The following is an 18,563-nucleotide window of genomic DNA, read 5'->3' on the forward strand; positions in this document are numbered from 1 at the left end:
ACAAGCTGTGTGTTCTTTGGCTCAAAAACCATATATCAGTTATGTATGTCATGCAAGTAGAGATCAAGAGTTCCCATTATGCTCAATGTGAATCTTAGAATGGCTCTTAAAATCATAGTGTTCTTCCTTGAAGAAATGTTGTTAACTAACTCACATTTATTGCTATATATATATACAGTGTGTGGATTGTTGTGATTCTGTTATCCTAAAGTTTCTATTTTACTCTTTTTATTTTCAATTAATCCAAATTATCATGTGCTAAAAAGGGTAAACTAAACTAAATAATCCATATTTTCTCTATCACAACTTAATAAGCTAAAAGTGCAAACTAAACTAAATATCTAAGATATATATAAACTAAAGTGCAAGATGCAGAAATACTGTAAAAATACAGAAAAATGTGCAAGTACTGAAAGATAAATAAGATAAGGTAAAGTAAAAATAAAAATAAAAATACAGAAAAATAAACAAAATAGGATAAAAAGAGAGTCTGAAAAGTGGTTCACCAAAATAAGGTATGCCAGAGATGGCGACCTCCCCACACTTAATTAATAGCATCGTCCTCGATGCTCAAGCAAGCTAGGTGTGAGAAGTGTCATCTCCAGAAGGGTGTGCAGTAGGTGTCTCTGTGGTGAGCTGAGGATCTGCAGTCTGAATGAGTGTCGGAGGGTCGGCCTGCTGTAGTGGAGGCTCTGCCTGATGGAGGATCTCTGGATCAGCTGGCTGTATCTGGTGAGGCTCCTCATGCTGTGGTGCAGCCTGCTCAGCTCTTGCCTGCTCAGCCTCTGCATGTGCCTCCTCCTCATGATCATCTGCCTCCTCCTCACATGGCTCAGAAGGGGTGTCAGGCTTGGAGGGGATGTCGTGGTGGCCAAATCAAATCATCAACCTTAAGTGCTCATAGCTTCGCTTGTTGCGACACTCAGATCTCTCATATCGTCGCTGGTTACGGCGCTCTATCTGGTCCAACCGGTCAAATAGGCGATGCACGAGGTGGAAGATGGGCTGTGAAGCAGGTGAGGGTGCAGTAGTGGTGATGGGTGCGGCAGTGGATACAGAAAGAGCAGTAGAAGATGTGGCAGCCTCAGTAGATTTAATGAGAAAAGGAGGTCTGTACCCTAAAGCCTGAAACTTCCTGCTGTAAGGAATGATTTTCTTGCAGTCCGTAGCAGTTGGCTTCTCATCTGTCGGCTCCCAGGGCACCTCAACTCGGCGGCCCAACTGAGTAATCAAGTATGAAAAAGGGAGGGTGCCTCTGACGTGGACTCTGGCCATGTAATACCGGATGAAACGGGGTAGATATAGGTCCATTCCTTCCATCACACACCAGATGAGGGTAATCATAGCAGTGGGCACGTCTGTCTCATGAGTGCTCGGTATCACATAGTTACTCAGGATCTGCTGCCAGAGCCGAGCCTCATCATTCAGATAAATAATTTTAATTCATTTGGGGCCACTACAGACTTACCCATGACCCAGGGGAGAGTAGGATCAAGAGCTATAGTCTTCTTGACTGCGTCCCAATCAAATCTCATGAATCTCATATCCTCCTCAGCCTTTTGGTAACCATCTGGCTTATCTGATTTAGGCAGGAGATGGAGGATTTCTTCGATTGCTTCCTCAGTAACCAAAATCTGCTTGCCTCTAAGCTGAACTGCATCCAGGGACGTTTTGAAGTAGTTACAATAGAATTCTCCGACCCAGGATGAGTTAATCTCAGTCAAGTTTCTCTCCAAGAAGACCCAGCCTCGCTGTTTAATTTGTTCTAAAGTGTATTATTTGAGTTCTTCTCGAATTTAGAGGGTTATTTCTAGGTATAGGTTCCTGGAAGTGGCAAAAACTGGGTACTTCAGCTCACAGTATCTGTTTGTAAATTTTTCTGGATCAGTGACAGGCACCAACTGATCAGCCTTTTCCTGCGGGGTGAAATTCTTTTCCGCCAGGAATCATCGTGGAGGATATTCAAAATAGATGTAGAGGCTTCTCCTCTTTTTCTTTTGCCTGTTGTTGCTTTGCCTTTTCGCTTACTTTTGGGATCAGACATACTGAAAAGCAGAAATTACAGGATACAATTTAAGAACTAAAGCAGGAAAACAAGGAAGCAAATAGGATTGATCTATATAAGCATAAAGGCAAAAGAGCAATTGAATTATGGAATGAGTTAAATATAAATAAATTGTTTAGATTGTATGCAAGTGAAAAGTCTGAGAGTAAAAATCACAATCCAAAATATATGATATGTGGAATTCTGGTTAAATAGGAAAAACAGAAATCATGCCCTTGAGTTAGAAAGTTAAAGTAGTTAGGTAAAAAGAAAGGTCAGAAAGTTAAAATATTTAGTAAGTCAAAAGAAAGTTAGAAAGTTAAAGTTGTTAGGTAAAAGGAAAAGTTAGAGAGTTAAAGCGGTTAGTAAGTAAAAAGAAAGTTAAAGTAAGTGGCATGATAATGGGTTTCCTAGTTAACAATAAATTCACAAACCTAAAGAGAAATCAACTCATATTCAAGTAAAGATTTGCAGTGTATTGATGATAAACTATAAAATTGCAAAAGGGAAAAGAAATCATCAATAATGCAGTTTAGTAATCCGAGAACCAGAAAGAGTGAGAATGCAAGCCCATTCATTCATGAATTGGCTAGCTTGAAACCAAACAGTGCAAAACTTGAAGTTGCTAAAACTAGTTCATGAATGGGAGTTGAGTGAAACAATTTGAAAAAATTTGGGCAGCATTCTGGCTAAAATTGGATGCTCCCGGGTAATAAACAGTAAGAAAATCAGTTCATATGACAATAAATAGTGCTGAAAAGATTAAGAAATAGCAAGAACATGAAAGAACAACATGTGAATAGCACATCATCACAGCAAATTCAAAATTGCAAATCAGATAAAAATAGGTAGCAAGAACGGTGTAATTATCAGGCCTAAATCCACTAACCACATCCTAGCTACCTAACCACCTAAAATCCACTACGATCATACATCTCTAACTATCCTAATTTTGAAAAAAATAAAAAAACTAACTAACTAATTAACGGGAAACAGGATTCAGTGTTCGGTGGAACCTGGTGCGCAGAGGTATAAATGTATGGATTATAGAGATGGTGGGAGTGTGGTGGTGGTTTTGGTGACGCGGCGGCGATGGGTGACGGCACGGTGGAGGTTCGGTGGCGGGGCAAAGGCTGTGTGGTTGGTGTGGGTTTAAGGGAATGAAGAGAAGAGGTGAGGAGGTGAGGGTTGTGTTATGGTGGTTGGTGTGTGGTTGGCTGGGGACGGTGGTGGCGGCGCTGGGCGGCTCAAAACGGGACAGCGGCAGTGGGTTCGTGGAGGGGGGAAAGGAGGGGAGAAGGGAGGGGGGTTGTGGTGTGGGTGGTGTGGCAGGGGTTGACGGCGACGATGGGGGGCGTGGCGGCGATGGGTGGCGGTAGGTTGCAGAGGGGGAAGGAGAGAGTGCATTGAAGGAAGGAAGAAGATGAAATGGGACGCCGGGGGGGTAGGGTTTCACGTGGTTTGGGTTTAGTGATTTTGAATCCACGCGAACGCGTCATTGACGCGATCGCGTGGTTTGGAGATAATGAAACTGATACTTATGCGTGAAGCACGTAAACGCGTCGCTCAGAATTGTGCTAAACGCACAATTACAGCATCGTTTTGGCGCAACTCTCTATTTCCAATAGGTTCCCTAAAATCCATGCGACGCGTATGCGTCGCTCACGCTTTCGCGTAGGATGTGCGTGGTGCGAGTGACACGTTCGCGTCAGGGACGCGAACACGTGGGCTAGTTTGTGCTAAAGGCACACCAGCTGCACGATTCCAGCCCAACTTTCTGGGCATTGGATCTTTACGCCGATTGCTGATCGACGCCCACGCTTGGCCTGCGCGCTCGCGTGGGGTGATTTTTTTTTAAATATGCAATGCTAATGTGAATGCTATGAATAATTCCAAGTTCAATGAAAATAGAATAAAATAAATCTTAAAAACAAACATGTTTTTAGGCTCCTGAGATGTTGAATGTCAGAATAGATTCCAGGATCCCAAACTTTGCTTTTGTATCCGCCTTTGTCTCGATTTACATTTTTCCAGCTGGGTGGTTTGGAAGTAGTATTTTCATCAAGATGACCAAACATTTTTCGAGACCCATTCAATTGAACTCGAAACCAATTCTTGCACTTTAAATTGAAGCGTGGAACCTTATTGAATCTTGCATACCAGCTCTGAGTACGAACCATTTCCCTTTTACTCTTAAAGCCGCAAAGAGCTCTAAGCTGGCCATCTGTTTCAAGCAAACCATATTCAAGTGGAAAAGTAAAGATATAGGCTAAGGATTTTACCCACTTGAATTTTGTATTGGGTGGTAATGGCTTTGGGATATGTGTTTCCGGTGGCTTTGCAAGCTCTACTCCCTTGTGTTCTTCTGTGAATTCCTCCACTTCCTTGCGAACTTCTTTAATTTCAACCACATCTTGATCTATGTCTTCGATATCTTCCTCATCACTCAGGTCATAAGTTGGAGGTTGCAAAAAATCTACCTTCGCATCATCTTTGTATTCACTTGGGGAAGATTCTTCCATCTCAAAGAATTCACTTGCGGATGCAAGTTCGTTACTATGAGGACTTGACTCATTATCATTGTCAAGGAAACTCGCCTCTGGAGTTGTTCCGTCCAGCTCTTCATAAGATTCCTGCTTTGGGGGTTGTGCACTATCCTCCTTAGCATCAATTGCAAATTTCTTGACGGAATTCTCCTCAATTATGGATTCCCATGGAGGTTCAGCATCTCCTAAGTCTTCAACCAATTCTTTTTCTTCGACAATTTCAGCTTCCTCTACTTGTTCCAGTACAAAATCATGCTCTTTACTATCCATTGGAGTTTCTAGTATCTCCTTCATGTTGCATTCTTCATTAGATTGCCTACATGAAGCCATGGGGGTTCCTTGAGTGTCCGAACATCGAGAAGGCAGTCGATTTATCGCTTGATTCAATTGGTGAAGTGTGGCATGAAATTTTTCAAATGTTTTCTTGAGTTGCTCCTTTGATTCTTGGGGTGATGGATATGGACATGGTGCATAGGGAGGTGGTGGTTCTTGGGAGTAATTGGGTTGGAATTGGGGTGGATAAGGGTTAGGGTCATATGGAGGTGAATGGTAGTAGTTGGCTTGTGAGTGTGGTGGTTCAAAGCTGTGTTTAGGAGGTGGTTTGTAGGCATATGACGGGGTTTGCCGGTAATTACAAGGGGGTCTACCATATCTATCATCTTGGTATGCACCTCGGAATGGCTCTTGACTGTAGTAAATTGGCGGGTGATGGCTGTCACGAAAGGGTCCACCATAACTATTGTCTCGACATGCATTGTTGAATGGTCGTTGTCCATGGTAGTTTGGAAGGTGTTGTTGCCTAAAGGGTTGATCAGATCCTCGTGGCTCCATCCATCACTAATTGTTTTGACCTTGATGCATGTTCCTGTTATAGCTTCCATTCCTTTCAACATTATTAGAACCAAACTCAAAGCGACGGGTGAGAACTCATAGTGACTAATAAAAAATTAAAATAAAACGAAAATAAAAACGAATAAACAGGTAAAAGAAAATATTTACAATAACCAATAATAAGGCACACGTTTGCAATTCCCCGGCAACGGTGCCATTTTGACGATTAGATTTCTGCTAATTTAGAATTTAAAAAAAAATAATCGCGTTGTGAGTATAGCTTCTAAACCAACAGAGAATCCTTTCGTACAAAAGTTTGGTTGTCACAAGTAACAAAATGATGCCAGGGCATCATGGCCTGTTTTTCTATGCTTTTTCAGTAGATTTTAATTCAGTTTTCATACAATTTCTGTTGATAAAGGAGTAAAAGCATGAAAAATCTCTGCATGAAACAAAATCTCAAGCATAGGTGAATTTTAGTTAATATACATGGTAAATATGATGAAATAGATCACACTAAGTGAAAGTAGGATTTTGAGCATTATTAGCACACTTAGTATAATAAAGTTTATCTTGTATGTTACTTTGATACACTTTGTTTGTTTGATTTCAGACCAAAAGAAGCAGAGAAGAGCCACATTAGTGGCTACGTTAGCGCCACTAACGTGGCCATTAACGTGGAAGGAAGGAAAGTTTGGAACGTTAGTGGGAATGTTAATGGCATTAACTTTGAAGAAGGAGAGCATGGAAAGTTAGTGGCAACGTTAACGCCACCAACTTTAGCGAAGGCCAAGAACACCCATGTTAGTGGCCCCATTAGTGCCATTAACGTGGGGAACTAACGTGGAAGAGGGAGAGTCTTGTAGCGTTAGTGATAAAGGTGAGTGTCACTAACGCCCTCGAGCTTTGGTATGCCTACGTTAAGGGCCACGTTAGTTACACTAATGTGGACACTAACGTGGGCAAAATCTCACCCGGTAGCCTGACCATACCTTCTTCAAACAAGAATAACTTGAGCCACAAAGCTCCAAAAGAGGTGATTCCAGTGGCATTGGAAAGTAGGATTCCAGATCTTTCCAACCATATATGGCACTACATGGTGGACACTAAATTTGAGGGAGAAAACCTGCCCCAAAAGTGCAAAGATGAACATGGTATCAACCTGTAGTAAGGCCAGCTGACCTCTTCACCTTCCAAGAAGTGTAACTCCAGCTGGAGAGCTCCAAATGATGCGCTTCTAATAGTTTTGGAAAATAGACATCCAGGACTTTCCAAAACTATATAATAGTATGGGGTGGACATTAAATTTGAGTTCCAGAACCTGGCAATATTAATCCCCTGAACATTGACGTTATTGTGGCTAACATTTGCCAATAACGCCAGCGACTACACCAGCGACCCTGTCCCCTTCAAAGGATCATAACTTGAGTTACAGAAGTCCAATTGACGTTATCCTAGTTGCATTAGAAAGCTGACATTCAGAGCTTTCCAACGATATATAGTAGTTTATATTGTGCATGAAATTGGAGCACAAACAACAAGAATCTTTAAGCCCCAAAAATACTAACTGGGTAGCAAGTGTAACGTTAGCCACAATAACTTTAGCACTAACGCCACACTTGTAGCCTTAGTGTGGCTAAGGGCAGCACTAACGCTAAGCACCTGGACCTCAACTTGATTCACTTCTCTCTCAAGTCCACTTCAAAGCTCAAGCAAGCAAGCCCCACAATTGTCAACCAATCAAGGCCACAAGAAGCATCTAGAATAGTTAATTTCATTTCATTGTAATTTGCTTTTAATTTCATTTCATTTTTGTAATTTAGGAGAGCCTATAAAAAGGCCTTAGTTTCTACATTCAGGAATAAAAGGGGAAATTGAAGGAAGGGGGAGAGAGTGAAGAACAATTCGAACTTCTGTGTATTGGCACACTCCAAGGGGAGTGGGTCTTCGGACCCCTCCCCTCCTACACTCTTCTTCCTTTTCTCTTCCTTTTCTTTTCATAGTAGTAATTTAATTCCAGTTTGTACTTTTCATTTATGAACATTGAGGTTTCAATTTCAGTTTTAATCTTCATCTTTATTTTTCTACATTTTCTTTCTTTTCTGTTTGAGTAGAGCAATGAACAACTAACTCTTTTCATTGGGTTAGAGAGCTCTGTTGGAATTCAATGGATTAAATTGTTTTCATCATTCATCTTCTTCTTTCTTTCTCTTGATTTTGCTAGAAAGCTTTCGATCTTCATCCAATTGGGTAGTTGTCTTGGAAGAGAAATTGCTCATACTTGGATTTCCTCTTAACCTTGGATGAGGAATGAGGAAATCATGCTAGAAACGCTTTCTCATGTTGGACTGAATTGGGGTTTGGATGGATATAGTGACATATAATCCTACCAACACTTTGATTCAGAAATGCATGTGGTATAATCAGTGACCATACTTCATCTCTTCCCATGAGCAATTAAATCAAGGAATTGGGCAATTGTTCAAGCTTAGAGAGATTGGATCGCCAAGGAATTGGGATCCAATCACTGAAGATTGCCAAGGAGATCAATGAATGCATTGATTGAGGAAGATATGAAAGCAATTGATCCGGAGATTGCAATATCTTTCTATCCCAATGCTTTCTTTTCTTTTTACTTTTAGTTATTTACTTTCTTGTATTTTACATTCCTGTCATTCTTCTTTCCTACACTTTATTTCTTTTGTTTTCTTCTCTGTCAACTTACAATTCCAGCTACTTATAACTTCAATCTGGATCGTCTGACTAGGATAATTAATCAACTATTGATTGCTTAATCCGTTAATCTCTGTGGGATTCGACCTCACTCTTTTGTGAGTTATTACTTGACGACAATTCGGTATACTTGTCGAAGGGAAATTTGTTGAGAGACAAGTTTCCGTGCATCACAAAACCCAATAAAATTTATAACCAAAGTATTTAAACATCGGGTCTTCTTCTCAAGGAATTGCAGGGAAGTATGATTTATTATTGGTTATGAAAATTATATATTTTTGGGTTTTTGAAATAGGGACAAGTAATTTAAATGACAATAAAAATAAATTAATAATAATAAAATCTCTTGGCAAGGTATAAGAAATTGAAGTCCTATCCTCGTTATCCTTATCAGGTGTGATGAGAATTGGATTCTGCTTCCACTTTAATTAACCCTTGCTAAATAAAAGAGAGTCAAGTGGACTAATTAATTTGATCCTCAAGTCCTAGTAAACTCCTATGGAAAGACTAGAGTTATTGGAGTACAAATTAACCAGCAGAGAATTCCAATTTCAATCAACAGCTGAGTTTGATAACTCAAGAATTACTAATTACTTAACCAAAGCCAAAAGGGGAAAATAAATCTAAATTAAATTGAAACCATCATAATTAAAGCAATCATTAATCTGAAATACCTCAAATTGCATTTAAACATAAATTCAAATCCTAACATGGAAAGTTTGTAAATCAATAATGAAAAGATAAATGACAATTAAAGTAATGGAATAAATAAAAGCAGAAAATAAATTAAAAGAATATTGAACCTGTGATTGAAGAGATCATAGCTTAAACATAATAGAAATTCTAAATCCTAATCCTAAGAGAGAGGAGAGAACCTCTCTCTCTAAAACTACATCTAATCCTAAAATTATCTGTATTGTATCTATCACTAAGTTGTTCCCTTTCTTTGATTCCTTCATTCTCTGGCTTATATCCTATGTTTCTGACTTGGACTTGGGCCAAAAAAGGGTCCAGAAATCGCTGGGGGCGTTTTCTGCAGATTCTTGTACGTGGCGTCTGTCACGTGTTCGCGTGGGTCACGCGTTCGCGTCAATTGCGTTCTGCTCAAGGCGGGCGTTCGCGTCATCCACGCGTACGCGTCGCTGCCATTTCGTGCTAGGCACGCGTTCGCGCCGTCCATGCATTCGCGTTGCTGCCTTTTCTTCAAAACTCCATTTTTGTGTTTTCGTTCCATTTTTGTATGTTTTCTTTCTGTCCTCTAAGCCATTACTGCCCTATGAGATCTGAAAATACTTAACACACAAATCACAGCATCGAATGGTAATAAAGGTAATTAAAATTAATATTTTTAAAGCATAGGAAAATGTTTTTCACATATATCATAAAATAAGGAAGGAATAGTAAAACCATGCAATTTACATGAATAAGTGGGTGAAGAATTGATAGAAACACTCAATTTGAGCACAGATTATATCAGAAAATATGGGTTTATCAATGAATCTATCATCCTTGGAAGACCCTTCCTAGCCACAGCAAGGGCTGTGATTGATGTGGACAGAGGAGAGTTAGTCCTTCAATTGAATGAGGACTACCTTATGTTTAAGGCTCAAGGAACTTCTTCTGTAACCATGGAGAGGAAGCATGAAAAGCTTCTCTCAATGCAGAGTCAAACAGAGCCACCACACTCAAATTCTAAGTTTGGTGTTGGGAGGCCACCATTAAGCTCTGAGCCTCTGTGAAGCTCTCTAAGAGCTCACTGTCAAGCTGTTGACATTAAAAAAGCGCTTATTGGGTGCCAACCCAATGTTATTTAATTATATTTATTTATTTTCCATTGTTATTTTATGTTTTCTTTATGTTGATGATCATGTGAAGTCATAAAAATAGCTGCAGAATTGAAGCGAAATCAAAAACAGCATCAAAAATAGCACACCTTTGAGGACAGGCTTATTGGCGTTTTAACGCCAGTAAGGATAGCAGAATGGGCATTTAATGCCCATGCAGGCAGCATTCTGGACGTTAAATTCCAGAATGGGCAGCATTCTGGGCATTTAACACTAGATATGGCAGCATTCTAGGTGTTCAGAAAAACGCCCAGTAAAGAAGGATTCCTGGCGTTTAACGCCAGCCAGGGTACCTGGCTGGGCGTTAAACGCCCAAAGAGGCAAACAAGTGGGTGTTAAACGCCAGGATGACATAAGGGAGGTAATTTTGTTTCCAATTCAATTTTGTTTTTCAAATTTTCATGTTTTAATTCATAATTTTTTGCATCAAACATATTTTAAACGTTCATCTTTCAATTTCTATTTTCAAATATTAATAATCTTTCCAATCCTTTTTAATTCTTTTATATTATTTCTTTTCAATTCCTTCCAAAACTTTTTCAAAACTTACATATATTTTCAAAATTCTTTTCAACTCTTTTTAATTTTTCTTGTATACATTAATAAGTTTTCAAAATTAATTGCATCATTCTTCTTCTACTCCCTTCTATCTTATTTTGCTCGAGGACGAGCAAACCTTCTAAGTTTGGTGTGAAAAAAAACTCTGCTTTTTGTTTTTCCATAACCATTAATGGCAACTAAGGCCGGAGAAACCTCTAGAAAGAGGAAAGGGAAGGCAATTGCTTCCACCTCCGAGTCATGGGAGATGGAGAGATTCATCTCAAAAGTCCATCAAGACCACTTCTATGAAGTTGTGGCCAAGAAAAAGGTGATCCCCGAGATCCCCTTCATGCTAAAAAAGAGTGAATTTCCGGAGATCCGACGTGAGGTTCGAAGAAGAGGTTGGGAATCTCTCACCAACCCCATCTAACAAGTCAGAATCTTAATGGTTCAAGAGTTCTATGCTAACGCATAGATCACTAAGAACCATGATCAAAGTCTGAATCCGAACCCAAAGAATTAGCTCACAATAGTTCGGGGGAAATACTTGGATTTCAGTCCAGAAACTATGAGGTTGGCATTCAACTTGACAATAATGAGAGGAGATTCTCATTCTTTCACTAAAAGAGTCAACTTTGATCAAAGGTTGGACCAAGTCCTCACAGGCATTTGTGTGGAAGGAGCAAAATGGAAGAGAGACTCAAGAGACAAGCTGGTTGGTATGCGAAATTGTTACTCAGGTTGTGAATCATTACATATCTTCACAACTTCGCATAACTAACCAGCAAGTGCACTGGGTCGTCCAAGTAATACCTTACGTGAGTAAGGGTCGAATCCCACGGAGATTGTTGGTATGAAGCAAGCTATGGTCACCTTGTAAATCTCAGTCTGGCGGATATAAAATGGTTATGGAGTTTTCGAAAATAGATATAATAAAATAAGGATAGAAACACTTATGCAAATCATTGGTGAGAATTTCAGATAAGCGTATGGAGATGCAATCGTTCTTCTGAATCTCTACTTTCTCGCTGTCTTCATCCAATCAGTCTTACTCCTTTCTATGGCCGACTTTATGCAAGGGCATCACCGTTGTCAGTAGCTACATCCCCTCCTCTTGTGAAAATGGTCCAAGATGCCCTGTCACGGCACGGCTAATCATCTGAGGTTCTCGATCATGCTGGAATAGGATTCACCCTCCTTTTGCGTCTGTCACTACGCCCAGCACTCGCGAGTTTTGAAGCTCATCACAGTCATTCAATCATTGAATCCTACTTGGAATACCACAGACAAGATTTAGACTTTCCGGATTCTCTTGAATGCCGCCATCATTCTAGCTTACACCACGAAGATTCCGATTAAGAGATCTAAGAGACACTCATTCAATCTAAGGTAGAACAGAGGTGGTTGTCAGGCACGCGTTCATAGGGAATGACGATGATTGTCACATTCATCACATTCAGGTTGAAGTGCAAATGAATATCTTAGAAGCGAAATAAGATGAATTGAATAGAAAACAGTAGTACTTTGCATTAATCTTTGAGGAACAGCAGAGCTCCACACCTTAATCTATGGAGTGTAGAAACTCTACCGTTAAAAATACATAAGTGAAAGATCCAGGCATGGCCGAATGGCCAGCCCTCTAAAATGTGATCACAGGATCAAAAATACAATCCAGGATATCTAATACAATAGTAAAAAGTCCTATTTATAATAAACTAGCTACTAGGGTTTACAGAAGTAAGTAATTTCTGCATAAATCCACTTCCGGGGCCCACTTGGTGTGTGCTTGGGCTGAGCTTGAATGTTACACGTGCAGAGGCTCTTTCTGGAGTTGAACGCCAGGTTGTAACGTATTTATGGCGTTCAACTCTGGTTTGTGACTTGTTTCTGGCGTTTAACTCCAGACAGCAGCGTAGAACTGGCGTTCAACGCCCTTTTACGTCCTATAAACTCGGCCAAAGTATAGACTCCTATACATTGCTGGAAAGCCCTGGATGTCTACTTTCCAACGCAATTAAAAGCGCGCCATTTTGAGTTCTGTAGCTCCAGAAAATCCACTTTGAGTGCAGGGAGGTCAGAATCCAACAGCATCAGCAGTCCTTCTTCAACCTCTGAAGCTGATTTTTGCTCAAGTCCCTCAATTTCAGCCAGAAAATACCTGAAATCACAGAAAAACACACAAACTCATAGTAAAGTCCAGAAACATGAATTTAACATAAAAACTAATGAAAACATCCCTAAAAGTAACTAGATCCTACTAAAAATATACTAAAAACAATGCCAAAAAGCGTATAAATTATCCGCTCATCACAACACCAAACTTAAATTGTTGCTTGTCCCCAAGCAACTGAAAATCAAATAGGATAAAAAGAAGAGAATATACTATAAATTCCAAACTATCAATGAAACATAGCTCCAATCAGATGAGCGGGACTTGTAGCTTTTTGCCTCTTGAATAGTTTTGGCATCTCACTTTATCCATTGAAGTTCAGAATGATTGGCTTCTATAGGAACTCAGAGTTTAGATAGTGTTATTGATTCTCCTAGTTCAGTATGATGATTCTTGAACACAGCTATTTTATGAGTCTTGGCCGTGGCCCTAAGCACTTTGTTTTCCAGTATTACCACCGGATACATAAATGCCACAGACACATAATTGGGTGAACCTTTTCAGATTGTGACTCAGCTTTGCTAAAGTCCCCAATTAGAGGTGTCCAGGGTTCTTAAGCACACTCTTTTTTTGCTTTGGACCTTGACTTTAACCGCTCAGTCTCAATTTTTCACTTGACACCTTCACGCCACAAGCACATGGTTAGGGACAGCTTGGTTTAGCCGCTTAGACCAGGATTTTATTCCTTTAGGCCCTCCTATCCACTGATGCTCAAAGCCTTGGGATCCTTTTTATTTGCCCTTGCCTTTTGGTTTTAAGGGTTACTAGCTTTTTGCTCTTGCCTCTTGGTTTTAAGAGCTTTTGGCTTTTTCTACTTGCTTTTTCTTTTTCTTTCTATTTTTTTTCGCTATTTTTTTTTCTTTTTTTTTCTGCAAGCTTTGTTCTTTGCTGCTTTTTCTTGCTTCAAGAATCATTTTTATGATTTTTCAGATTATCAAATAACATGTCTCCTAGTCATCATTCTTTCAAGAGCCAACATATTTAACATTCTTAAACAACAACTTCAAAAGACATATGCACTGTTCAAGCATTCATTCAGAAAACAAGAAGCATTGTCACCACTTCAATATAATTAAACTAAGTTCAAGGATAAATTCAACTCCACAAATGGCCTCTGCACGTGGAACACTTAAGCTCAGCCCAAACACACACCAAGTGGGCCCCGGAAGTGGATTTATGCATCAATTACTTACTCATGTAAACCCTAGTAGCTAGTTTATTATAAATAGGACCTCTTACTATTGTATTAGGCATCTTTGGTCTCAGTTTTATTCCATTGTTCATCTTAGGAGACTATTGATCTCGTTTAGGGGGCTGGCCATCTCGGCCATGCCTGGACCTTCACTTATGTATTTTCAATGGTAGAGTTTCTACACTCCATAGATTAAGGTGTGGAGCTCTGCTGTTCCTCAAAGATTAATGCAAAGTACTACTGTTTTCTATTCAATTCTTCTTATTTCGCTTCTAAGATATCCATTCGCACCCAAGAACGTGATGAAGGTGATGATTATGTGTGACGCTCATCATCCTTCTCCCTTATGAACGCGTGCCTGACAAACACTTCTGTTCTACATGAAATAAGCTAGAATGAGTATCTCTTAGATCTCCTAACCAGAATCTTCGTGGCGTAAGCTAGAATGATGGCGGCATTCAAGAGAATCCGGAAAGTCTAAACCTTGTCTGTGGTATTCCGAGTAGGATTCAATGATTGAATGACTGTGACGAGCTCCTAACTCGCGATTGCAGGGCGTTAGTGACAGACGCAAAAGGATAGTAAATCCTATTCCAGCATGATCGAGAACCGACAGATGAATAGCCGTGCCGTGACAGGGTGCGTGAGCATATTATTCACTGAGAGGATAAGATGAAGCCATTGGCAAGGGTGATGCCTCCAGACGATTAGCCGTGCCGTGACAGGGCATTGGATCATTTTCCCGAGAGATGACCGAAAGTAGCCATTGACATTGGTGATGTATCACATAAAGCCAGCCATGGAAAGGAGTAAGACTGATTGGATGAAGATAGCAGGAAAGCAGAGGTTCAGAGGAACGAAAAGCATCTCCATTCGCTTATCTGAAATTCCTACCAATGATTTACATAAGTATCTCTATCCCTATTTTATTATATAATATTCGAAAACACCATTATCACTTTATATCTGCCTGACTGAGATTTACAAGGTGACCATAGCTTGCTTCATACCAACAATCTCCGTGGGATTCGACCCTTATTCACGTAAGGTATTACTTGGACGACCCAGTGCACTTGCTGGTTAGTTGTATCGAAGTTGTGACAGACAATAAAACTAGATCAGAGTACCAGGCCTTTGAAGCCATGGATATGTATCACAATTTCGTGCACCAAGTTTTTGGCGCCGTTGCTGGGGATTGTTTGAGTTTTCGGCAAGCTTTTGGTCCGGTAACATCAGTGCCAGATTCCCTTTTGATCCGGCAACAGCACCAAGTTTTTGGCGCCGTTGCCGGGGATTGTTTGAGTTTGGACAACTGACGGTTCATCTTGTTGCTCAGATTAGGTAATTTTCTTTTTATTTTATTTTCAAAAATTTTTCAAAAATATTTCTAAAATTTTCTCATCTGTTTTCGAAAAAAAAAAATGTTTTCAAAAAAATTTTTTATTCAAAATTTTTAAGAATGAATTCTAGTGTTTCATGAAGCATGTTGAAGCCTGGCTGGCTGTAAAGCCATGTCCTATTCCTTTGGGAATGAGTATGTCAGGCGTGTCATGTCAGAATTACATGCTGAAGCTTGGCTGGCCATTGGCCATGTCTAGTGTTTTGGACTGGAGCTTTCTTTGAAAGCTTGGCTGGCTAGTGAGCCATGTCTAATTCCTGGACTGAAGCTTTAGACTAAGAATGCAAGATTCCTGGAATTCATATTAAAAATTTTGGAATCCTTATTTTTCTTTTTCATATTAATTTTCGAAAAATACAAAAAAAATTTAGAAAATCATAAAAATCAAAAATATTTTTTGTGTTTCTTGTTTGAGTCTTGAGTCATATCATAAGTTTGGTGTCACTTGCATATGCATCCTGCATTTTTCGAAAATTTCATGCATTCAAGTTGTTCTTGGTAAGTCTTCTTGTTTGATCTTGATGATTTTTTGTTTTGTGTCTTTTCATGTTTATCATCTGCATTCTTGAATTCTTAGTGCGTAAGCATTAAAGAATTCTAAGTTTGGTGTCTTGCATGTTTTCTTTGCATTAAAAGTTTTTCAAAATTGTGTCTATGATGTTCATCTTGGCATTCATAGTGTTCTTGATGTTCATCTTGACATTCATAGCATTCTTGCATGCATCACATGTTTTGATCTAAAAATTTCATGCATTGCATCTTTTTAGTGTTTTTCTCTTGCATCATAGACATTCAAAAATCAAAAAAAAATATCTTTCCCTTTTTCTCTCATCAAATTCGAAAATTTGGATTGACTTTTTCAAAATTTTTTAAAATCAAATTATTTCTTATGAGTCAAATCAAATTTTCAATTTGAAAATCTTATCTTTTTCAAAATCTTTTTCAAAAATCAAATCTTTTTCAAAATACTTAGTTATTTTCGAAAATTCCAAAAATATTTTTCAAAAATATTTTTCTTATTTTTATACCAAATTTTCGAAAATAACATAATCAATTAATGTTTTGATTCAAAAATTTGAGGTTTGTTACTTGCTTGTTAAGAAAGATTCAAACTTTAAGTTCTAGAATCATATCTTGTGATTTCTTATGAATCAAGTTATTAATTGTGATTTTAAAAAAATCAAATCTTTTTCAAAACTAATTTCAATCATATCTTTTCAAAAATATCTTCTTATCTTATCTTTTTCAAAAATATCTTTTCAAAATATCTTTTCTAACTTCCTAACTTCTTATCTTTTCAAATTTGTTTCAACTAACTAACTAACTTGTTGGTTGTTTCTTAACTTTTTCAAAACTACCTAACTAACTCTCTCTCTCTCTAATTTTCGAAAATATCTTCCCTCTTTTTCAAAAATTTCTTTTTTATTAACTAATTATTTTTATTTTTGATTTTAAAAAAAAAATTTCGAAAAATACTAACATTTTTCAAAAACCATTTTCGAAAATCACTAACTCTTTTTCAAAAAAATATTTTCGAAAATTCTCCCTCTCCCATCTCATTCTATTTATTCATTCATATCCTAACATCTCATCTCACATATCTAGCCTCCTCACAGTTGTGTTTCTTCCATTATATTACATTCTTTGTCTCCCCCTCTTCTTCTACTCACACAGGGATCCCTATACTGTGGTATAAAAGATCTCTATTATTATTATTATTTTTCTGTGCCTTCTTCTTTGTCATATGAGCAGGAGCAAGGATAAGAACATTCTTGTGGAAGCAGATCCAGAACCTGAAAGGACTTTGAAGAAAAAAAATTAAGAGAAGCTAAAATACAACAATCCAGAAATAACCTTTCAGAAATTTTCGAACAGGAAGAGGAGATGGCAGCCGAAAATAATAATAATGTAAGGAAGATGCTTGGTGACTTCACTGCACCTAATTCCAATTTACATGGAAGAAGCATCTCCATTCCTGCCATTGGAGCAAACAACTTTGAGCTGAAACCTCAATTAGTTTCTCTGATGCAGCAGAACTGCAAGTTTCATGGACTTCCATCTGAAGATCCTTTTCAGTTCTTAACTGAATTCTTGTAGATATGTGATACTGTTAAGACTAATGGAGTAGATCCTGAAGTCTACAGGCTCATGCTTTTCCCTTTTGCTGTAAGAGACAAAGCTAGATTATGGTTGAATTCTCAACCCAAAGACAGCCTAAACTCTTGGGATAAGCTGGTCACGGCTTTCTTAGCCAAGTACTTTCCTCCTCAAAAGCTGAGCAAGCTTAGAGCTGATGTTCATACCTTCAGACAGAAAGAAGGTGAATCCCTCTATGAAGCTTGGGAAAGATACAAACAGTTGACCAAAAAGTGTCCTTCTGACATGCTTTCAGAATGGACCATCCTGGATATATTCTATGATGGTTTATCTGAGCTATCAAAGATGTCACTGGACACTTCTGCAGGTGGATCCACTCACCTAAAGAAAACGCCTGCAGAAGCTCAAGAACTCATTGACATGGTTGCTAATAACCAGTTCATGTACACTTCTGAAAGGAGTCCTGTGAGTAATGGGACGCCTATGAAGAAGGGAGTTCTTGAGGTTGATACTCTGAATGCCATATTGGCTCAGAATAAAATATTGACTCAACAAGTCAATATGATCTCTCAGAGTCTGCATGGAATGCAAGCTGCATCCAACAGTACTCAAGAGGCTTCTCCTGAAGAAGAAGCCTATGATCCTGAGAACCCTGCAATAGCAGAGGTAAATTACTTAGGTGAACCTTATGGAAACACCTATAACTCAACATGGAGAAATCATCCAAATTTCTCATGGAAGGATCAAAAGCCTCAACAAGGCTTTAATAATGGTGGAAGAAACAGGTTTAGCAATGGCAAACCTTTTCCATCATCAACTCAGCAACAGACAGAGAACTCTGAACAAAATGCTTCTAATTTAGCAAATCTAGTCTCTGATCTATCTAAGGCCACTGTAAGTTTCATGAATGAAACAAGGTCTTCCATTAGAAATCTAGAAGCACAAGTGGGCCAAGTGAGTAAAAGGATCACTGAAATCCCTCCTAGTACTCTCCCAAGCAATACAGAAGAGAATCCAAAAGGAGAGTGCAAGGCCATTGACATAAGCGCCATGGCCGAACCTGTGAGGAGAGGAGAGGACGTGAATCCCAAGGAGGAAGACCTCCTGGGACGTCCAGTGATCAATAAGGAGCTTCCCTCTGAGGAACCAAAGGAATCTGAGACTCAT

General features: G+C 38.9%; 1 non-coding gene across 1 annotated transcript; it reads right to left on the bottom strand.

Annotated features, from left to right (window-relative positions):
• Positions 1–17,579: 17,579 nt before the first annotated feature.
• On the bottom strand, positions 17,580–17,687 carry LOC148580880 (small nucleolar RNA R71). Its single transcript, XR_015894381.1, has one exon. It is a non-coding gene; the product is annotated as a small nucleolar RNA R71 (small nucleolar RNA).
• Positions 17,688–18,563: the final 876 nt, after the last annotated feature.

The sequence above is a fragment of the Arachis ipaensis genome, chromosome B10 (genome assembly GCF_059453495.1).
Source record: "Arachis ipaensis isolate K30076 ecotype BB chromosome B10, ASM5945349v1, whole genome shotgun sequence".
NCBI classification, from domain to species: domain Eukaryota; kingdom Viridiplantae; phylum Streptophyta; class Magnoliopsida; order Fabales; family Fabaceae; genus Arachis; species Arachis ipaensis.